This window comes from Danio aesculapii, chromosome 4 (genome assembly GCF_903798145.1).
Source record: "Danio aesculapii chromosome 4, fDanAes4.1, whole genome shotgun sequence".
Taxonomy (NCBI): domain Eukaryota; kingdom Metazoa; phylum Chordata; class Actinopteri; order Cypriniformes; family Danionidae; genus Danio; species Danio aesculapii.
This window is the reverse complement of record NC_079438.1, coordinates 25,584,488-25,607,387: the sequence shown is the minus strand read 5'-3', so window position 1 is coordinate 25,607,387 and position 22,900 is coordinate 25,584,488. Positions and strand designations below refer to the sequence as shown.

The 22,900-nt window shown below is 42.2% G+C and overlaps 14 non-coding genes and 1 pseudogene across 14 annotated transcripts; 4 read left to right on the top strand and 11 right to left on the bottom strand.

Annotated features, from left to right (window-relative positions):
- Positions 1-22,900, bottom strand: part of LOC130222340 (gastrula zinc finger protein XlCGF57.1-like) — a 410,257-nt pseudogene that overhangs the window by 328,558 nt on the left and 58,799 nt on the right.
- On the bottom strand, positions 667-739 carry trnaf-gaa (transfer RNA phenylalanine (anticodon GAA)). Its single transcript has one exon. It is a non-coding gene; the product is annotated as a tRNA-Phe (tRNA).
- Positions 828-901, bottom strand: trnai-aau (transfer RNA isoleucine (anticodon AAU)). The gene has a single exon. It is a non-coding gene; the product is annotated as a tRNA-Ile (tRNA).
- trnaq-cug (transfer RNA glutamine (anticodon CUG)) lies at positions 1,011-1,082 on the bottom strand. Its single transcript has one exon. It is a non-coding gene; the product is annotated as a tRNA-Gln (tRNA).
- trnaf-gaa (transfer RNA phenylalanine (anticodon GAA)) lies at positions 2,725-2,797 on the bottom strand. Its single transcript has one exon. It is a non-coding gene; the product is annotated as a tRNA-Phe (tRNA).
- trnai-aau (transfer RNA isoleucine (anticodon AAU)) lies at positions 2,886-2,959 on the bottom strand. Its single transcript has one exon. It is a non-coding gene; the product is annotated as a tRNA-Ile (tRNA).
- Positions 3,069-3,140, bottom strand: trnaq-cug (transfer RNA glutamine (anticodon CUG)). Its single transcript has one exon. It is a non-coding gene; the product is annotated as a tRNA-Gln (tRNA).
- trnaf-gaa (transfer RNA phenylalanine (anticodon GAA)) lies at positions 4,779-4,851 on the bottom strand. Its single transcript has one exon. It is a non-coding gene; the product is annotated as a tRNA-Phe (tRNA).
- On the bottom strand, positions 4,940-5,013 carry trnai-aau (transfer RNA isoleucine (anticodon AAU)). The gene has a single exon. It is a non-coding gene; the product is annotated as a tRNA-Ile (tRNA).
- Positions 5,123-5,194, bottom strand: trnaq-cug (transfer RNA glutamine (anticodon CUG)). The gene has a single exon. It is a non-coding gene; the product is annotated as a tRNA-Gln (tRNA).
- Positions 5,965-6,036, bottom strand: trnaf-gaa (transfer RNA phenylalanine (anticodon GAA)). Its single transcript has one exon. It is a non-coding gene; the product is annotated as a tRNA-Phe (tRNA).
- On the top strand, positions 7,002-7,120 carry LOC130224028 (5S ribosomal RNA). Its single transcript, XR_008837129.1, has one exon. It is a non-coding gene; the product is annotated as a 5S ribosomal RNA (ribosomal RNA).
- Positions 11,327-11,399, top strand: trnak-cuu (transfer RNA lysine (anticodon CUU)). The gene has a single exon. It is a non-coding gene; the product is annotated as a tRNA-Lys (tRNA).
- trnan-guu (transfer RNA asparagine (anticodon GUU)) lies at positions 12,450-12,523 on the top strand. Its single transcript has one exon. It is a non-coding gene; the product is annotated as a tRNA-Asn (tRNA).
- Positions 13,232-13,304, top strand: trnak-cuu (transfer RNA lysine (anticodon CUU)). The gene has a single exon. It is a non-coding gene; the product is annotated as a tRNA-Lys (tRNA).

The window sequence follows — 22,900 nt, the reverse complement described above, 5'->3', positions numbered from 1 at the left end:
ATTGATTTCTGAGTAACTTGTCATTCGGCATGCAGGGCTCCTTACACATTTACTGGAGCATTACTAGGTAGGGCCTCCAAAAGAAAAGCACGCCATTCTAGGCAATTTGACGACTAAATGGCAGGCAGGGCAAAGAAGCCACCACAGAACAGATGTGATCTTATTTTTTCTTTTTCGACCACGTCTAAAATGTTCAATTTTGATTGTGAAAAGGGGAATTAGCTTAAATGGTAGAACGGTCGCTTAGCATGCATGAGAGAGGTAGCTGGATCGTTGCCCGCATTATCCACTTCTGTTTTCATGCCTTTCACAGTGGCTTTTATTGAAAAGCTGGTTGCACCTGGAGGGTTTAGAGCGAATTTCCTTACGTCAGCTTTGCCGGTTCTGTATAGTACTAATCATTGCAATCCTTCAGAAGCCCTATCAAGTCACAGTTTTCTTTTATTCGATGGCGCGTCCGCAGTGGGAAATCAAAGCACTAAATATATAGCAGAGTGCTGTCGATTAGGCCATAGGAATCATCACCAGAAGCGATGTGACCACCTGGGAGAAAGATAGCGTTTTGGTCAAATGGAAGCAGGTGGACTTAAGGGTGAAGCGGCTAGGCTTTTTGGGTGACTTTCATTCAACTGACCCTGTGCCCAAAACAGAACAACAACATTGCTTTGCCGAAACCCGGGATCGAACCAGGTACCTTTAGATCTTCAGTCTAACGCTCTCCCAACTGAGCTATTTCGGCTGCCATGACACAGCTTTCCTGCAGCAGGGATGTCTGTGAGACCAAGCTGAGCCCTTAAGTGCGTCTGAGGCATAAGAGAGTAAAAATTTGGCCAGTACGGGTATCGAACCCGCGACCTTGGCGTTATTAGCACCACGCTCTAACCAACTGAGCTAACCGGCCGTTTTCTTACCGGTGTGCTGGAAAACCCAGAGTTACTGTCATTCTTTGGCCTTCAAGGGAACAGGATGCTATTTTAACTTTTTTTGTGCAGTGCTGGCAAAATAAAAACAGGTCCCACCGAGACTTGAACTCGGATCACTGGATTCAGAGTCCAGAGTGCTAACCATTACACCATGGAACCTTTAGATGAAATAGAGCTGCTGGCCGGCATGAAGATGATGAATTGAAAAAATAGCCTTGCAGGAAAGTAGCAGAAGGTCCATCCAAGGCAAGGCCAATGTGCATTGATTTCTGAGTAACTCGTCATTCGGCATGCAGGGCTCCTCACACATTTACTGGAGCAGGACTAGGTAGGGCCTTCAAAAGAAAAGCACGCCATTCTAGGCAATTTGACGACTAAATGGCAGGCAGGGCAAAGAAGCCACCACAGAACAGATGTGATCTTATTTTTTCTTTTTCGACCACGTCTAAAATGTTCAATTTTGATTGTGAAAAGGGGAATTAGCTTAAATGGTAGACCGGTCGCTTAGCATGCGAGAAGTAGCGGGATCGATGCCCGCATTCTCCACTTGTGTTTTCATGCCTTTCACAGTGGCTTTTATTGCAAAGCTGGTTGCACCTGGAGGGTTTAGAGCGAATTTCCTTACGTCAGCCTTGCCGGTTCTGTGTAGTACTAATCATTGCAATCCTTCAGAAGCCCTATCAAGTCACAGTTTTCTTTTATTTGATGGCGCGTCTGCAGTGGGAAATCAAAGCACTAAATATATAGCAGAGTGCTGTCGATTAGCCCATAGGAATCATCACCAGAAGCGATGTGACCACCTGGGAGAAAGACAGCGTTTTGGTCAAATGGAAGCAGGTGGACTTGAGGGTGAAGCAGCTGGACTTGAGGGTCCTAGAAAACCCATAGTAACTGTTATTCTCTGGCTTTCAAGGGAATAGAATGCTATTTTAGCTTTTTTGTGCGGTGCTGGCAAAAAAAAAAAAAAAACAGGTCCCATCTAGATTTGAATTTAGATCGCTGGATGCAGAGTGCTATCCATTACATTATGGAACCTCAAGATGGTGTAGAGCTGCTGCCCGAGATGAAGATGATGAATTAAAAGACTGGCCTTGCAGGAAAGTAGCAGAAGGTCCATCCAAGGCAAGGCCAATGTGCATTGATTTCTGAGTAACTCGTCATTAGCAGCAGGGCTCCTCACACATTTACTGGAGCATTACTAGGTAGGGCCTTCAAAAGAAAAGCACGCCATTCTAGGCAATTTGACGACTAAATGGCAGGCAGGGCAAAGAAGCCACCACAGAACAGATGTGATCTTATTTTTTCTTTTTCGACCACGTCTAAAATGTTCAATTTTGATTGTGAAAAGGGGAATTAGCTTAAATGGTAGAACGGTCGCTTAGCATGCATGAGAGAGGTAGCTGGATCGTTGCCCGCATTATCCACTTCTGTTTTCATGCCTTTCACAGTGGCTTTTATTGAAAAGCTGGTTGCACCTGGAGGGTTTAGAGCGAATTTCCTTACGTCAGCTTTGCCGGTTCTGTATAGTACTAATCATTGCAATCCTTCAGAAGCCCTATCAAGTCACAGTTTTCTTTTATTCGATGGCGCGTCCGCAGTGGGAAATCAAAGCACTAAATATATAGCAGAGTGCTGTCGATTAGGCCATAGGAATCATCACCAGAAGCGATGTGACCACCTGGGAGAAAGATAGCGTTTTGGTCAAATGGAAGCAGGTGGACTTAAGGGTGAAGCGGCTAGGCTTTTTGGGTGACTTTCATTCAACTGACCCTGTGCCCAAAGCAGAACAACAACATTGCTTTGCCGAAACCCGGGATCGAACCAGGTACCTTTAGATCTTCAGTCTAACGCTCTCCCAACTGAGCTATTTCGGGTGCCATGACACAGCTTTCCTGCAGCAGGGATGTCTGTGAGACCAAGCGGAGCCCTTAAGTGCGTCTGAGGCATAAGAGAGTAAAAATTTGGCCAGTACGGGTATCGAACCCGCGACCTTGGCGTTATTAGCACCACGCTCTAACCAACTGAGCTAACCGGCCGTTTTCTTACCGGTGTGCTGGAAAACCCAGAGTTACTGTCATTCTTTGGCCTTCAAGGGAACAGGATGCTATTTTAACTATTTTTGTGCAGTGCTGGCAAAATAAAAACAGGTCCCACCGAGATTTGAACTCGGATCACTGGATTCAGAGTCCAGAGTGCTAACCATTACACCATGGAACCTTTAGATGAAATAGAGCTGCTGGCCGGCATGAAGATGATGAATTGAAAAAATAGCCTTGCAGGAAAGTAGCAGAAGGTCCATCCAAGGCAAGGCCAATGTGCATTGATTTCTGAGTAACTCGTCATTCGGCATGCAGGGCTCCTCACACATTTACTGGAGCAGGACTAGGTAGGGCCTTCAAAAGAAAAGCACGCCATTCTAGGCAATTTGACGACTAAATGGCAGGCAGGGCAAAGAAGCCACCACAGAACAGATGTGATCTTATTTTTTCTTTTTCGACCACGTCTAAAATGTTCAATTTTGATTGTGAAAAGGGGAATTAGCTTAAATGGTAGACCGGTCGCTTAGCATGCGAGAAGTAGCAGGATCGATGCCCGCATTCTCCACTTGTGTTTTCATGCCTTTCACAGTGGCTTTTATTGCAAAGCTGGTTGCACCTGGAGGGTTTAGAGCGAATTTCCTTACGTCAGCCTTGCCAGTTCTGTGAAGTACTAATCATTGCAATCCTTCAGAAGCCCTATCAAGTCACAGTTTTCTTTTATTTGATGGCGCGTCTGCAGTGGGAAATCAAAGCACTAAATATATAGCAGAGTGCTGTCGATTAGCCCATAGGAATCATCACCAGAAGCGATGTGACCACCTGGGAGAAAGATAGCGTTTTGGTCAAATGGAAGCAGGTGGACTTGAGGGTGAAGCAGCTGGACTTGAGGGTCCTAGAAAACCCATAGTAACTGTTATTCTCTGGCTTTCAAGGGAATAGAATGCTATTTTAGCTTTTTTGTGCGGTGCTGGCAAAAAAAAAAAACAGGTCCCATCTAGATTTGAATTTAGATCGCTGGATGCAGAGTGCTATACATTACATTATGGAACCTCAAGATGGTGTAGAGCTGCTGCCCGAGATGAAGATGATGAATTAAAAGACTGGCCTTGCAGGAAAGTAGCAGAAGGTCCATCCAAGGCAAGGCCAATGTGCATTGATTTCTGAGTAACTCGTCATTAGCAGCAGGGCTCCTCACACATTTACTGGAGCATTACTAGGTAGGGCCTTCAAAAGAAAAGCACGCCATTCTAGGCAATTTGACGACTAAATGGCAGGCAGGGCAAAGAAGCCACCACAGAACAGATGTGATCTTATTTTTTCTTTTTCGACCACGTCTAAAATGTTCAATTTTGATTGTGAAAAGGGGAATTAGCTTAAATGGTAGAACGGTCGCTTAGCATGCATGAGAGAGGTATCTGGATCGATGCCCGCATTATCCACTTCTGTTTTCATGCCTTTCACACTGGCTTTTATTGCAAAGCTGGTTGCACCTGGAGGGTTTAGAGCGAATTTCCTTACGTCAGCTTGGCCGGTTCTGTATAGTACTAATCATTGCAATCCTTCAGAAGCCCTATCAAGTCACAGTTTTCTTTTATTCGATGGTGCGTCCGCAGTGGGAAATCAAAGCACTAAATATATAGCAGAGTGCTGTCGATTAGGCCATAGGAATCATCACCAAAAGCGATCTGACCACCTGGGAGAAAGATAGCGTTTTGGTCAAATGGAAGCAGGTGGACTTAAGGGTGAAGCGGCTAGGCTTTTTGGGTGACTTTCATTCAACTGACCCTGTGCCCAAAACAGAACAACAACATTGCTTTGCCGAAACCCGGGATCGAACCAGGGACCTTTAGATCTTCAGTCTAACGCTCTCCCAACTGAGCTATTTCGGCTGCCATGACACAGCTTTCCTGCAGCAGGGATGTCTGTGAGACCAAGCTGAGCCCTTAAGTGCATCTGAGGCATAAGAGAGTAAAAATTTGGCCAGTACGGGTATCGAACCCACGACCTTGGCGTTATTAGCACCACGCTCTAACCAACTGAGCTAACCGGCCGTTTTCTTACCAGTGTGCTGGAAAACCCAGTGTTACTGTCATTCTTTGGCCTTCAGGGGAACAGGATGCTATTTTATCTTTTTTTGTGCAGTGCTGGCAAAATAAAAACAGGTCCCACCAAGATTTGAACTCGGATCACTGGATTCAGAGTCCAGAGTGCTAACCATTACACCATGGAACCTTTAGATGATATAGAGCTGCTGGCCGAAATGAAGATGATGAATTAAAAAAAATGGCCTTGCAGGAAAGTAGCAGAAGGTCCATCCAAGGCAAGGCCAATGTGCATTGATTTCTGAGTAACTCGTCATTCGGCATGCAGGGCTCCTCACACATTTACTGGAGCATTACTAGGTAGGGCCTTCAAAAGAAAAGCACGCCATTCTAGGCAATTTGACGACTAAATGGCAGGCAGGGCAAAGAAGCCACCACAGAACAGATGTGATCTTATTTTTTCTTTTTCGACCACGTCTAAAATGTTCAATTTTGATTGAGAAAAGGGAAATTAGCTTAAATGGTAGAACGGTCGCTTAGCATGCATGCGAGAGGTATCTGGATCGATGCCCGCATTATCCACTTCTGTTTTCATGCCTTTCACACTGGCTTTTATTGCAAAGCTGGTTGCACCTGGAGGGTTTAGAGCGAATTTCCTTACGTCAGCTTTGCCGGTTCTGTATAGTACTAATCATTACAATCCTTCAGAAGCCCTATCAAGTCACAGTTTTCTTTTATTCGATGGCGCGTTCGCAGTGGGAAATCAAAGCACTAAATATATAGCAGAGTGCTGTCGATTAGGCCATAGGAATCATCACCAGAAGCGATGTGACCACCTGGGAGAAATATAGCGTTTTCGTCAAATGGAAGCAGGTGGACTTAGGGGGTGAAGCGGCTAGGCTTTTTGGGTGACTTTCATTCAACTGACCCTGTGCCCAAAACAGAACAACAACATTGCTTTGCCAAAACCCGGGATCGAACCAGGGACCTTAGATCTTCAGTCTAACGCTCTCCCAACTGAGCTGTTTCGGCTGCCATGACACAGCTTTCCTGCAGCAGGGATGTCTGTGAGACCAAGCTGAGCCCTTAAGTGCATCTGAGGCATAAGAGAGTAAAATTTGGCCAGTACGGGTATCGAAGCCGCGACATTGGCGTTATTAGCACCACGTTCTAACTGAGCTAACCGGCCGTTTTCTTACCGGTGTGCTGGAAACCCAGAGTTAGTGTCATTTCTTCGGCCTTCAAGGGAACAGGAAGCTATTTTAACTTTTTTTGTGTGCGGTGCTGGCAAAATAAAACAGGTCCCAATGAGATTTGAACTCGGATCACTGGATCAGAGTCCAGAGTGCTAAAAGATGATATAGAGCTGCCTGCCCGAGATGAAGAGGATGGATTAAAAACTGGTTTGCAGGAAAGTAGCAGAAGGCCATCCAAGGCGGAGCCAATGTGCATTGATTTCTGAGTAAACTCGTCATTCGGCATGCAGGGCTCCTCACACATTTTACTGGAGCATTACTAGGTAGGACCTTCAAAAGAAAAGCACGCTATCTAGGCAATTTGACGACTAATGGTGTTACCTGGATGTGGACACATACAAATGAATGTATTTTATATAATAATTTTTTTATTTTATTTTTGATGTTTGATAAGTCACTCAATGTATTGTTTTATTGTATTTGAAAATTATTTTTAATAAAAAAAAGAAAAAAAAAAGCAATGCCTGATCTCATCTGAACTCGGAAGCGAAGCAGGGTTGGGCCTGGTTAGTACTTGGATGGGAGACCGCCTGGGAATACCAGGTGCTGTAAGCTTTTGAATTCCTTAATTTGGCAAAAAAAAAAAAAAATTTAATTAATTAATTAAAAAAAAAAAAGAGGTAAACTATTGAGGGGCCAAGGGCATTGTTTCTGTCGGTGCTGTGTCAAGGCAAGCTGAGCGGCACTCGGCTCCTGGTGCTGCGCCTATTTTTAAATAGCCAACTCTTGAATGCTGCTATCGTTTACGGCCATACCACCCTGGCAATGCATGATCTCCTCTGATCTCGGAAGCAAAGCAGGGTTGGGCCTGGTTAGTACTTGGATGGGAGACCACCTGGGAATACCAGGTGCTGTAAGCTTTTGAATTCCTTCATTTGCAAAAAAAATTTATTAATTAATCAATTAAAAAAAAAAGAGGGTAAACTATTGAGGGGCCAAGGGCATTGTTCTGTCGGTGCTGTGTCAAGGCAAGCTGAGCGGCACTCGGCTCCTGGTGCTGCGCCTGTTTTTAAATAGCCAACTCTTGACGGCTACTCTCGCTTACGGCCATACCACCCTGAGCACGCCCCTTGAGTTTGACTAAGTCACTGCTTTCAAGGAAGTGTGAGGGTGGCAGTAGGGAGAAAAAGGCTCTCCCATTTTGATTTTCTTTATTGTTTTTTACTTGATTTTGCTTGAAATAAGTTATATAAATTTTGTTTAGTTTTAGTTAAACCCCAGACAGTGTTATCTGTTTGGGGTTAAAACCTTTTGAAAGGATGGACACTTCGGTAAAGGAACAAGAACTGAATATGGACTACGGCAGCACGGACAAAGCCTACTCCTGAAGATAGCAATTCAGGAGATTCAAACAAGGACATCGACAATAATGACACATGGGCAACTGTTGTGGCAAGACGGAGGAAAATAGATCAGACACAAGTAGAGGAGAGGAAGTGGAGAAATACAACAAACAAAAGGTAAAGCAATTGCTGATCGTTTGGAAAACACCCCAACAAACAAGTCAAAGAAATGAGATGATAAACAAACTGAAAGTCAAGCAAGATTTCAGAGACAATATAAAAAAGAAACAACTTGACAATGACTGTGAAAGATCCTGACAATATCACAGTAGTTATGATTATAAAGGCTATGGAAGGAAAGACTGGAGTTTGGAAAATTGTTTGGACTGAGGAAAAAATCTAATTTTGACTATGAACTCACAATGGAAAATGAAACAGACTGTGAACTACACTGTTCCTTGAACTACACTGTTCCTATTTACTGTGACCTTTTATGTGAAGCTGCTTTTGACACAATCTACATTGTATAAGCGCTATACAAATAAAGGTGAATTGAATTAAATTGATCATTAATGGATGGACTCATGATTAACCAACAATTCTGTGAAATATCAAAACTCTGCGCAACTGAGAGAATGGTTTCTTTTTTAAATTTATCCAACTATATTCAAGATAGTGAAATCATCCAAAAGCTTGTGGACTGGGGAGTTTCTCCAATTCTCCCACTAAGAAGAAGGTATCATCCAGGAACAACTGTGGCTGATAGAACAAGGTTCATTAGGGTGAAATTTCCGAAGAAGTCACAACTCTTCCTTACAACGTCAACTTTGATACAGAGGAAGGACCAAAATATTTTAGAGTGATACATGATCAGCAGATAAAAACATGCAGATTATGTGGAAGCACTGAACATGAAAAAAAAGACTGCCCACAATTTGTGTGTAGAGAATGTCTGGAGCAGGGGCATTTTGCGCGGGACTGTAAAGCCCCACGGTGCCAAGGCTGCAAAAAGACAACATTGTGGTGCAGATGTGAATCAGATGAGGAAGAGACTGGAGTTATGGAACTGCATAAACCAACGGAGAAATCAAGCTATGAAGAAAGTGAGGATGAAGCACAGGAATTAACACCGGATGATTTGAATGAACAAGAAGAGAGGAGCAGGCTATGAGTGAAGAGGATAAAGGAGATACAGTAGAGACTGAGGAACAACATCTATTGAAAGATGATGGACAGGACATGGAAAAAGAACAAGGAGCAGCGGGTGAAATACAGAAAGCAGAATTGATGAAGAGGTAAGCGATGATGATAATGATGAAATAAATTTTGGACTAAAGACAGAACAATAGACAGCATAAACAGAAGACGCAGAAAAAACTGTACAAATAAATATTCAGCAAGTGCTTAAGAAACAGAAATTACGAAAAGAAGCAAAAGCAAAACTAAAAACTGACAGAACTGATCTAAGATTTTAGATGAAGAAGACTACAGATGATTGATGGTTTGTTTAATTTGGATTTTCTTTTGTTTGGATGGCTTGTTGATTTTATATTTCTAATGAACAACTTATGTTTGGTTTCAATTAATGTAAGAGGGCTGTCATCTAAAGTAAAGTTTGAAAATGTAATTGCTTTAAGAGACAAAATGTGATATAATATGTATAAAAGAGACTGGATGGAATGAAACGATTATTAATGAACTTAAAAATGTGGGATGGGGAAATATTGTATAATAATGACCCAAATAAGAAAAAGGCATGGCAATATTAATTAGAAGAGGAATAGGATGCTCATTTGATGTTTTATTTAAAGATAACTATGGAAAGATCTTAACTATTAAAATAATAAATAAGGGTGAAGAAATAACAATATGTAACATCCATGCTCCAAATCAAGACTTGGAAAGAGTTACTTTTTTTAAGGACCTAAGTGTTTTAATGAGTGGATGGAATAATGTTATTGTCTTAGGAGATTTTAATACTGTTTTAGAAAGGATAGATGTAGATGATTATATGGTTTATAGAGCAGATGTTGGAAGAAAAGAACTGAAATACATGATTGATAAACATAAATATGTAGATGTTTGGAGAGAGAGAAATAGAGCCAAAAGAGAATACTCAAGAAGGCAGTGGGTGAATACAGTTTTAAAAGAAAGTAGATTAGACTATGTTTTATGTACAAGAAGATTAGAATCTTTTATTTTAAAGATTTTTTTCAAGATTTTTAGCTGTAGTGACCATGATTTTTTGTATGTAATGATGGATTTCAGTGGAGTTGAAAGAGGACCAGGTGTATGGGTGTTTAATACAGAGCTCTTAAAGAATGATTGTTATAAAATTGAAATGGAAAATATTATTATTAATAGTGTAAATGATGAGTTATCTGATGAAGAAATAAGTGTGTGGTGGGACAATGTCAAATTAGAGGCCAAAAGATTTTCAATAGAATGTTCAAAGAAAATGCAGAAAGCTAAACGAGCTAAAGAAAGACAATTAAACAAAGAATGGGAGAATGAAATGGAAAAGATAACAGAAGGAAATATGGATATTAGGAGAATAGTGATATTAGAAGAGAAACTGAAAAAAGTAGAAGAGGAAAAATGTATGGGAGCGAGAATAAGAAGCAAGATGAAAAATACAGTGGAAGGAGAAAGAAGTACAAAGTTCTTTTATGATTTAGAAAAAAACACGACAAAAAAGCCGATTTGATAAAGAATGTCTCAATAAAAGGGGAAAATGTCAAAGATAAAGAAAGTATTTTAAGAACAGTTAAAGATTTCTATGGCATTTTGTTTAAGGGAGAAGGAGTTCATGAAGAAGATAAGGATTTTTTACTGAATCAAATAAAGGTTAAAGTAAGTGAAGAGGATAAAGAACGGTGTGATAGTGATATAACTGAAGAGGAGATAAATGAAGCTATAACACAATTAAGCAATGGTAAAAGCCCTGGTTTAGATGGTTTGTCATCCGAGTTTTATAAGACTTTTAAAGATGTTTTAATTCCAATCTTAAAAGATCTTTTTATTGCTATTTTTAAAAAAGGAGAGTTGAGTGAGAGTATGAAGAAAGGAATGATTAAAATAATTTATAAAAATAAAGGTGATAAAGATGATTTGCAAAATTATAGACCTTTAAGTATGCTTAATACAGATTACAAAATATTAGCAAAGATTTTAGCAAACAGACTTAAAAAGGTAGTTCCCACTCTTATCACAACTAATCAAGCTTATGGTGTAATAGGCAGAGATATAGCAGACACAATAACAAGTATAAGAGATTTAATCTGATACATATAGATAAAAAAGGATTTTTATTTAGCATAGATCTAGAGAAAGCTTTTGATAGAGTTGAGCACAGCTATTTATTTGACTTTATCCAGAAATTTGGCTTTGGTGAGAATTTCATTAAGTGGATAAAATGTTTTTATACAGATATTTTTAGTTGTTTTAAAATAAATGGATTTTTAACAGACTACATTGAGATTTCCAGATCTATAAGACAAGGATGTCCTTTATCAGCGTTAATATACACACTAGTTGCTAAAATCAGCATCAAACTTTACACAGGTAGGGAAGTTATTGATCAAAACAGTGACTTTCTCTTGAATAAGCATCTCACAAGCCCTGTCTGGCATTACAAGATGACATCAGGATTTAGCAGAAGTTTGTTGTCCAGTGCCTGGATCGGCCAAGTTACTTATTCCAGTTGACTTAAAATCAGCATCAAACTTTACACAGGTAGGGAAGGTATTGATCAAAACAGTGACTAGTATGAATGTATCGGAAGCCCGGCTAGCTCAGTCGGTAGAGCATGAGACTCTTAATCTCAGGATCGTGGGTTCGAGCCCCACGTTGGGCGTTTCTCTCTTTTCGGCAGTTTTCAATGGATTGTTCGAGCATACCTATTGAGACAAAGTTCAGGCATTTCTACTACAGTTGGGTTGCTCTCGAAGTCTCTGTGGCGCAATTGGTTTGCGCGTTTGGCTGTTTAACTGAAGGTTGGTGGTTCGAACCCACCCAGGGACGAATTAAGCTTTTCTCTGCCTTGCAACTGCTAACACGTGCACTGGGCATAGATCCTGGCCCACGTGCTGTCTGGCATTACAAGATGACATCAGGATTAGCAGAAGTTGTTGTCCAGTGCCTCTATTGGCCAAGTTACTTGTTCCAGTTGACTTAAATCAGCATTAAACTTTACACAGGTAGGGAAGGTATTGATCAAAACAGTGACTAGAATGAGTGTCTCACAAGCCCGGGCTAGCTCAGTCGGAGAGCATGAGACACTTAATCTCAGTGACGTGGGTTCGTGCCTCACGTTGGGTGTTTCTCTTACCTTTCTCTCTCTCTTTTCGGCAGCTTTCATTTGGGTTCATCCTGCAGACCAAGTGAGACAAAGTTCAGCGTTTTCTACCACAGTTGGTTGTGGTTAGTCTGAGTCTCTGTGGCACAATCGGTTAGCGCGTTCGGCTGTTAACCGAAAAGATTGTTGCTTTGAGCCCAACCAGGGACGAACGAAGGCTTTTGCTGCCTTGCAACTGCTAACACGTGCAACGGGCAATGATCCTGGGCCACGTGCTGTCTGGCGTTTACAAGATGACATCAGGATTTAGCAGAAGTTTGTTGTCCAGTGCCTGGATCGGCCAAGTTACTTATTCCAGTTGACTTAAAATCAGCATCAACTTTAACAGGTAGGGAAGGTTATTGATCAAAACAGTGGACTAGAATAAATTTATCAGAAACCCGGCTAGCTCAGTCGGTAGAGCATGAGACTCTTAATCTTCAGGGTCGTGGGTCGAGCCCCACGTTGGGTGTTTCTCACTCTCTTTTCGGCCAGCTTTCAATTGGATTCTTCGAGCATACCTATTGAGACACAGTTCAGCATTTCTACTACAGCTGAGTTGCTCTCGAAGTCTCTGTGGCGCAATTGGTTAGCGCGTTCGGCTGTTAACCGAAAGGTTGGTGGTTCGAGCCCACCCAGGGACGAATTAAGCTTTTCTCTGCCTTGCAACTGCTAACACGTGCACTAGGCATAGATCCTGGGCCACGTGCTGTCTTGCATTACAAGATGACATCAGGATTTAGCAGAAGTTTGTTGTCCAGTTCCTCTATTGGCCAAATTACTTATTCCAGTTGACTTAAAATCAGCATCAAACTTTACACAAGTAGGGAAGGTATTGATAAAAACAGTGACTAGAATGAGTTTCTCACAAGCCAGGCTAGCTCAGACGGGAGAGCATGAGACACTTATCTCAGTGACGTTAGTTCAAGCCTCCGTTGGGTGTTTCTGTTACCTTTCTCTCTCTCTTTTCGGCAGCTTTCATTTGGGTTCATCCAGCAGACCAAGTGAGACAAAGTTCAGCGTTTCTACCACAGTTGGTATATTTAGTCTGAGTCTCTGTGGCACAATCGGTTAGCGCGTTCGGCTGTTACCAAAAGGTTGTTGCTTTGAGCCCATCCAGGGATGAACGAAGGCTTTTGCTGCCTTGGAAACTGCTAACACGTGCACCGGGCAATGATCCTGGGCCACGTGCTGTCTGGCGTTACAAGATGACATCAGGATTTAGCAGAAGTTTGTTGTCCAGTGCCTGGATCGGCCAAGTTACTTATTCCAGTTGGCTTAAAATCAGCATCAAACTTTACACAGGTAGGGAAGGTATGATCAAAACAGTGACTAGAATAAATGTATCGGAAGCCCGGCTAGCTCAGTCGGTAGAGCATGAGACTCTTAATCTCAGGGTCGTGGGTTCGAGACCCACGTTGGGCGTTTCTCTCTCTTTTCAGCAGCTTTTAATTGGATTCTTCAAGCATACCTATTGAGACAAAGTTCAGCATTTCTACTACAGCTGGGTTGCTCTCGAACTCTCTGTGGCGCAATTCAGTTTGGCTGTTAACCGAAAGGTTAGTGGTTCGAGCCCACCCAGGGACGAATTAAGCTTTTCTCTGCCTTGCAACTGCTAACACGTGCACTAGGCATAGATCCTGGGCCACGTGCTGTCTGGCGTTACAAGATGACATCAGGATTTATCAGAAGTTTGCTGTCCAGTGCCTGTATTGGCCAATTTTTTTATTCCAGTTGACTTAAAAAAAACATTAAACTTTACACAGGTAGGGAAGGTATTGATCAAAACAGTGACTTTCTCTTGAATAAGCATCTCACAAGCCCTGTCTGGCGTTACAAGATGACATCAGGATTTAGCAGAAGTTTGTTGTCCAGTGCCTCTATTTGCCAAATTACTTATTCCAGTTGACTTAAAATCAGCATCAAACTTTACACAGGTAGGGAAGGTATTGATCAAACAGTGACTAGAATGAGTGTCTCACTAGCCCGACTAGCTCAGTCGGGAGGAGCATGAGACCACTTAATCTCAGTGACGTTAGTTCAAGCCTCACGTTGGGTGTTTCTGTTACCTTTCTCTCTCTCTTTCAGCAGCTTTCATTTGGCTACATCCAGCAGACCAAGTGAGACAAAGTTCAGCGTTTCTACCACAGTTGGTATATTTAGTCTGAGTCTCTGTGGCACAATCGGTTAGCGCGTTCGGCTGTTAACCGAAAGGTTGTTGCTTTGAGCCCATCCAGGGATGAACGAAGGCTTTTGCTGCCTTGCAACTGCTAACACGTGCACCGGGCAATGATCCTGGGCCACGTGCTGTCTGGCGTTACAAGATGACATCAGGATTTAGCAGAAGTTTGTTGTCCAGTGCCTGTATTGGCCAATTTTTTTATATTCCAGTTGACTTAAAATCAGCATCAAACGTTACACAGGTAGGGAAGGTATTGATCAAAACAGTGACTTTCTCTTGAATGAGCATCTCACAAGCCTGGCTAGCTCAGTTTGTAGCGCATGAAACTCTTAATCTCAGGCTCGTGGTTTTGAGCCCCAAGTTGGGTGTTTCTGTTACCTTTCTCTCTTTTTCGGCAGCTTCATTTGGATTCATTGAGCATACCTATAGAGACAAAGTTCAGCGTTTTCTACCACAGTTGGATTAGTTAGTCTGAGTCTCTGTGGCGCAATCGGTTAGTGCGTTTTGGCTGTTAACTGAAATGTTGGTGGTTCGAGCCCACCCCGGGACGAACTAATCTTTTCTCTGCCTTGCAACTGCTAACACGTGCACTGGGCAATGATCCTGGGCCACGTGCTGTCTAGCGTTACAAGAGGACATTAGGATTCAGCAGAAGTTTGTTGTCCAGTGCCTGTATCGGCCAAGTTACTGATTCCAGTTGACTTAAAAACAGCATCAAACTCTACACAGGTAGGGAAGGTATTGATCAAAACAGTCACTAGAATGAGAGTATTAGAAGCCTGGCTAGCTCAGTCGGTAGAGCACGAGACTCTTAATCTCAGGGTTGTGGGTTTGAGCCCCATGTTGGATGTTTCTGTTACCTTTCTCTCTCTCTCTTTTCGGCAGCTTTTATTTGGATTCACCTGGATACCTATCATGACAAAGTTCAGCGTTTCTACCACAGTTAGATTGATTAGTCTGAGTCTCTGTTGCGCTACCTGGATCAGGATCGTCTGTCTCGGTCTCTCTCCTCGTCCAATCGTTGCACTCGCTCTCCATTGTGAGAATGGATGGTAGCCAATCGCCGCTCTCGCTCTCCATTGTGAGAATGGATGAGAGCCAATCGCGTCGCGTGCAAATGAATGACAACTCCGCTGTCTTCTGACGAGAGCACATCATCATATAACCGATCAAGGTAAGTTATTTTTGTCAACGTCTGTATCTACTGATAGAAGTTGTTTTGTCGATTGTAGTCTTTTGTTATGTCAGTCTTGGCCTCCTGACGCTGATTTATAATTTTATGACAAGAACTTTAACAAAGTTACCCTAAATTCACGTGCATGGTGTCAAAGGTCACGACCTCGCACCCTGTTTAACATTGCAGACTTTTGATACAGTTGCAGAAATCATTGATTTTGTTCGATCGTGTGTTTAAATTAATAACTGATCTATATATACATGCATATATACTGTATATACAGTTGTTTGGATGTGTTTATCAAACGTTTCTCGACGCGTCAACAGCTCCCTCCCTCCGTATTTCTTAGCCAAAAACAAAATAAAGTTTACACAAAAATATAGGCTTTTTCTGCTAAATATTCATTAGCTAAATGAATTGTAAGAATAAATTAAAAGCTGTAATTGCCTGGCTTTTGTTGCTAAATGTTTATTATGTTTGTATGATTTATAACTGTTACTACAATGGTGTACCCATAAATGATATTGCTACTAAATGATAATTAGCTATATGAATTATAGTTATTTATAACTAATGTTTTACAGTCATTCTACAGTGAATAATAAAAATGTCTTTCTTTTGAACCTAAATGTTTATTATAATGTTTACTATTGTGTTATCGTGTTATAATTACCCATCTGATAACATTATCAATTAATTATATATTTCATGTTTCTATTAATTAATATGTTTTTAGTACTATCCCTTTACCATAGCAGAGAAATTACCTGGGAAAAGTGATCTTTCTTTCGCTTGTTTCAGGCAACAGGCTACAGTATTGTAATTAATGCACTTGTTAAGTTTTATTTACATTTTATGTTCAGATGAGCACTAAGCCAAAAAGCCACAAGGCCATGGGTGATGGGGAGTGGATGGCCAGGTTGAGAGTCTTTGCCAGCTCTGGTGTTTGGCCTTCTGGAACAGGCAATCGACCAGCTCCAAGACAGAGGAAGTGGTATGACATTTATCAGAAGGTAAGGCAAAATTACTTATACTTCATGACATTATATGTAGTATGCAGATTGGTTGGCAATGGTGCAAACAATATCAGTGCTTTGACATTAAAAACTGTTATCTCCTAATCATGAAAATAAATAACCATAGAATAGAAAAATAAGTACACAATGTCAAAAGCAATAAATATGTGATTATATTACATGAAGAATGTTTCTAAATAATGATAAGATTAATTAAAGTATTCAAAGCAAACACAGAGGTTGGAAAGAATCTTTCAAATCTATCTTTTCAGATTGAGAAATGTCTCATGCATGCCCGCGGACAGACCACCATCTTTGGGGGGTCCAGGGCCTGCAATTGTGTATTTCACACCACTAAGGTGATATATTTAAAAAGGCATTAATGATAATGCAACAAATATATATTTTTATTAGTGCTGTTATGCTTTTTCACTACATCTTTTTTTTTTTTTGCAGCCTGCCACTTCCACCCAGTCTCCCACTGCACCACCACAGTCTGAGGCTTCAGACACAGCTTCTGGCGCCACTGGCCCACAGTCTGAGGCTTCAGACACAGCTCATTGCGTCATTGGCCCACAGTCTGAGGCTTCAAACACTGCTCCTGGCACCACTGTTGCACAGTCTGAGGCTTCAGTGCCATGGTCTTTCTTAAGGCCCCCTCTAAGTTGTCAATGGTGAATATTTTCTGTGTAATTAATGCTTGCTTAAAACCTATTAGTATGTTTTTGACAGGATGTACATACCACTAGCTTCAGAATGTTTCTAGCATAGTCCTGCAGGTTGCAATTTCATTTAATTAGAAAATATTATATTGTGTCATTTGTTTCTGTTTGTAGTTCACCAAGTCGCGCTTTGGTGGGTCCCAGTTGTCTACACTGAGGCCCAACCTGGTAGAACGAAGGACCCCAAGCCCCTCTCCTCCATTCACTGTGAGAAGCCGTTCTTCATCTCCTCTGAAATCCTCCACCGCTTCTCCATCCCTGTGGAATCCTCCACCCCTTGTCCATCCCCTGTGAAATCCTCCACCCTTTCTCCATCCCCCGTGATGTCCTCCACCCCTTCTCCATCCCTTGTGAAGTCCTCCACCCCTTCTCCATCCCTTGTGAAGTCCTCCACCCATTCTCTGTGTCCTGTGAAGTCCTCCAAGTCCTACACAAATTGTCTTCCAAGCAGGATCAAACAACTGTTTCGTTCCGGTTGCCAGGTGAACTGAGCAAAACCATCCCTGTGCAGGACCAGAGATGGATTGCCCACACCATATTTCACTCTGGCAAGCTGCGGCCAGATTTACAGCTGTGGTATGAGCTGTGGTATGTGGTCCAGCTCTTATTTACCACCAGACACCAACACCTGACAGTTTCTTTACCCACCGGTTAATGGTGTGGATGCCCTACCACCTGTGGAAGGTGAGGTTCTCCTGCCCAACTTGTGGCAAGAATCTGACAGGTTATGGTGTCCACAAGAGGGCTCGAAGGTCCTGGACATTGACAGATACTACCTGATGTTGACTGAGACACTCAGGTGCACTGTGTGTTCTCTGAACTATCTGTCAACAAGTCAGATTGTCCACGACCAGCTTGACCTGCCACACCAGAAAATGTTGGGACTGATTCTGACCCGCAAGTAAGTATAGCAGAGTAGAAAATGTGGTAGTTATATAGACCCAAACCACTGACCCTCCAATAATTACCTGCAATTAATTACAGCAACAATGAGCATTTCAGGTATGCCTGTGACATCCTTGTCATTAGGTTGCTCCGGGACAGGACATAGGGCAACAGTCTGGCTCGACTGGTGAAGCAGCTGAGAGAAAACCATGGGGAGAAATGGCTGAAGAGGTTGGCACACTACCATGGAGAGAGTGCTGACTTTGTTGATCGACCCAGCCTTTTTCCCGTGGCCTGCCAGGAGCCTCCAGAGCCCATCGACATCCCCACCAGTTGTTGGCTACTCTCAGTGTATGGCAGGGACATCCTCTCCAGGCTAGACCACATTAAGGCCAGCATCACATCCATCTTTGGTACTATATTAAAGATGGATTCTACCAAACAGGTAATGCATCACTGACTCTCAAAGTTCTATATTATTGCCATATTATTATTGTTGGCTGTGATAAAATTCGAACATAAATGCTTTGCTACATTTATAAATTCCAGATCACAAAGAAGCTGGCTGGTCATGGACGTGGGACAGCACTCTGGGTGACCTCCATTAGCAATGAGATTGGCCAGATTCTGACCAGTGTCCTGACAGTGCAAGAGGGGCCAGGGCTGAACAGAATGGTGGCTGGTGTCATGGAGCGGTACCGCCAGGCAGCTGTTCCACCCCCATTGCTGCCCTATGTGGACTGTGGCTGCTGCATAAATGAGGGAGCGACCAGTAAGTTGCAGAATAGGTTTGGAGAATGGCCAGATCTTCACATAAGGCTGGAAATCTGGCATTTTATGAGGTGGCTGGCTGTGGGCTGCACCACTGATGCCTATCCGCTATACCCCACCTTTATGGGATGCCTGTCCGCTTGTATCTTTGAGTAGGATGCAGGAGATCTCAGCCTGTTGTGGCAGGCTAAAAAAAACAGCTGATGCAGGAGGGTGTGCAATCTATAAGTGATGACATGGTGGACAGAAGCATCACCAAAAAGGATCTTAGCCGTTACTGCCGCAGGAGGACACGTGGCGAGGAAGACACCATATGCCTGATTGAGAGGCTGCTGCAGGAATGGAGCAAATGGGAGGGACCTTATGGGTGTGCCCTTAATGGATGAGGTGCGCATGGAGCACATCTGGCGTGTTCAAAAACGTCATGTCAGATGCATCCAGGATGTGCCTGGAGTGCCACTCTATACAGAGGTAGGCACCACCACAAAGTCTGGGGTCATCCTGACAAAATCGGTGTGCTAGAGGGTCCACATCCCTGGAGTCTTTTCACTGCCACCTGAACAGGTTCATTCCAGGTTGGTATCTCACATGTGTGAACTTTTAAATAATTTTTAAAATGTATAAAAGTGTGCCTTTTGATTAATTAGCTTTTTTTCTGCTAGGAACCAGTGCCAATGCACTGAATTTTCAACTAGACCTTCTGGAAGGCCTGAACAGGTGGAACCAGGATCGAGGGACTGCGGCTGTGACCAGCAAGCCAGCATCCCTTCTCACATACTGCGGGGATATGGCCCACTCTGTCAACACCAACAGTGCATAATACTTTGGTTTGGGGGTGTTCATTGTTATTTATTTTTTTATTATTTGCATCACCAAAGCCAACCATGCGTTGAGTGGAAAATACAGAAGTCTAGATATTATTGAAAGTCATTGTAGTATTATTATGGAATGCTTTAAATATGATAAGTCGTATATGTCTGTGTCTTTTTGTTCTCCATTTGTAGGAGAGCTGCTTGGTGCTGACTTCCTCCTGAGTCAGACTGGACAGCCCATGGCATTGAACCCAGACTCGGAGGAGACAGAGGAAATGTTGGAGGATGTGGATGAAGGTAGGGAAGAAGATGAGGGCTTCGGGGAGGACGAAGTATATGATATAACTGTGCCAAGTCTCTCCGATGACCCAAACTTCTCCATCTCCTCTCACTTCCTGCCCTCCTCTCAGCCCATTGCCACGACCCAAGCTGCTGTCTCTTCCATCCACCCTGCTGCCTCCACCGCCCTGGCAACTAACTCCTCTATCCATCCTCCAGCCTCCACCGCCCCGGCAACTACCTCCTCCATCCACCCTCCAGCCTCCACCACTCTGACTGCCACCTCCTCTGCTGTTTCCACCGGCCTGGCTGCTGCGTCCACTGCCTATCCTGCTACTGTCTTCACCCAGTCTGCTGTCTCCACTGCCCTGGCTTTTGCCTCCACTGCCTATCCTGCTTCTGCGTCCACCCAGTCTGCTGTCTCCACTGCCCTGGATGCTGCTGCACGCTCCACCCAACCCCCCGCCTCCTCCATCCAGCATGCTTCCTCCTCCCAACCTGCTGCAATCATAATCTTTTCTGATGCCTCCTCCCAACCTGTTGCCCACTCCACCCAACCTACTGAACCCTCCACCCAGCCTGATGCCTCTGCCACCCTGGTTGCTGCCTCCATGTTGCAGCAAAGAACTTTAACATCTGAGTCTGGTGTATGTAAATATCTTGTAACCTATCTATGTTTACGCATCTAACGCCTCAACAATCTATGTTTTGTGCCTATGTTTTAGGTCCCCGAAGAAGAGGCAGGAGTTTACCCCAGGAGTGGAGAGTTTGAAGAGGCATGCCCTGACCACCTCTGCTCCACTTGCACAGTGGCCAGATTGCTGTCGCTTGGTTGAGACTATTTTTGTCAGGCTCTGTGCCATACAAAGAACACCCAAATAGAAGGGGACCGGCACAGTGTCCAGATGGGATCTCATCCTGGCAGACTACAGGAAAATCAGGCACAGCATTCTGGCCAATGTTATAGTGATGAAGCAGACTAACCTTCAACTGGTGGATGTGAGTCACACCACCCTGGTACAGTGGCATAATAAAAAAGTTAAACAGCAGGACACTGCAGTTGTGATGCAGGGGCTGCAACTTCCAAGCTGCTTGTCTGTGGCGGCTGACCCCTTATTGCCTGCCAATGTGCACCCCCCATCTCCACCACCTCAGCCAGGCCCGGCTCACCAGTACCACTTGCCCAGTAGCACTGTGGGCCAGGCTAAACTAAAAAGAAAAAGGACCATTTTGTCAGACCCACCAGCTTTGCCACCTGCTCAGAGACAGCAAGCCCAACGGCAACTTATTCCTGCTCCACCACCAGGGACTCAACTGATCATGCTGATGCCAGTGGCCTCACAGGGGTCTATGCTGGCTTCTGCTCCACAGGCTTTTAGGTTTGACCTCCCTTCTGCCATTCCATCCACACCTAGTACTGCTGTCGCTCCCATTCGTAAACTGACCCACAAAGTACAGCATAATACATGTAAGAAATGTGGGCAGTTTAGAACAGTGGAGACTGCACACAGCCAGTACAAGGGCATTATATACTGCCCCTCTGTAGAGGCATTGACGAAGGAGGAGCAGTGGTTGGAAAGAATTAAAAAAGGAGAAAATTAATAAAAATGTTCCAGAAGACCTGGGCACTTCCTGAAGTGTTTATTTTTAATATTGACATTTAAATATTTTCAGGGGTCTTTTGTTTTACTTGTAGTTTTTTTTTTTTTACTTTAAATTATAATTTAAAAAAAATGTAAATTTCTAATTTATTTGTTTTTATCATTTATTTTACAATTGAAGTTATCTTTGCTTATTTCATTTTGTGTTATTTATTTTTGTTTAATTTATTTGCACATTTTGTATTATTTTTATTTATTCCAATAAACATTTGTTTGCACTGCTGTTGAGCTATTATATTGTAAATGTAAATAATTGGCTATGACTAATTTTAAATAAATGTTTGGTCATTTTAACTGTTTCTCTGCTTGTTTTTTTTAGTTGGTTGTGTTTTGCTATAGTATATTTCAAAAAATTAAATAGGCACAAAATGAAATAGTCCAGAAAATAATGTTTCAATAAAGAAACTAGTTTGTAGTTTCTCTATACTTAGCAAAATACTTAGCAGAAATGTACTTAAAAGCAAATATATTTAAAAGAAAAAAGCTAATAAAATATGTAGTATTAATCAAATATTAATAGTACAGAGTGACTTTTTTACCTGTAAATAAATTATTAAAAACTAAATTAAAAATATTTTCCTCTTTCGCTCCTTTTTCTTCTCTTCTTTCTCGTTTTCTTCTTTTTTCTCTTTTTCTTCTTTTTTTCCTCTTTTTCTTCTCTTTTTTCCTCTCCTCGCTTTCTTCCCCCTTCTTCTCTCTCTTTTATTTGGAATTTATTTGGAAAAATGTAATCAGGTTCTTTATAACACCTGAAATAAAATACTTTCAAACTAGAGATCAAAAAATGGTGAATGCTGGAGAAAATGTGGAAATGTATTGGCAGATCATTTCCACATATTTTGGCACTGTAATATTATACACATCTATTGGCAAGATTTAAATAAAGAGATAAATGCAATAATGGGATTGAATCTGAATGTAATTTTAAAACTATGTACCTGGGAATTTACTCTGCAGAAATACCAAAAAATGATGTGTATCTTCTTAACACACAGCTAACAACTAGCAAAAAGGACATTACAAAGAAATGGCTCAAGGAAGATCCTCCATCTGTAGGCGAATGGTATAATATTGTTAAAGAGGTGTATGACATGGAAGTACTGACATTTACCTTGAGACAACAAGACTATAAAATTCTGCATACTGGGGTAAATGATTGAGAAGAAAAGTATTGTTTTAATTTCATTGTGGTGCTTTTATTTTATACATGTTTGGAGCTTGTTGATCTTTGACACGAAACCCTTAACAAAATTTTATATAGCAACATATTAACGATAAATATGAATGTAAATAAGTCTTTTTGTTTCCATGTTCCTTTAAAAATGTCTGTTTGTGTGTTTGCTTGTTTTTATTGCTGTTTTGTTCTGAACTGTTTTGAAAAAGGAAAAAAAAAATGTATCATCATCATCCTGACGCAAACTCAGCACTAGTTTTGCTGCTGTTAGATCAAAAACAACAGCTGCCATTCATGTTCATAAACTTCAATAATAATTCTGTAGGTCTGTCTGTCTTTATA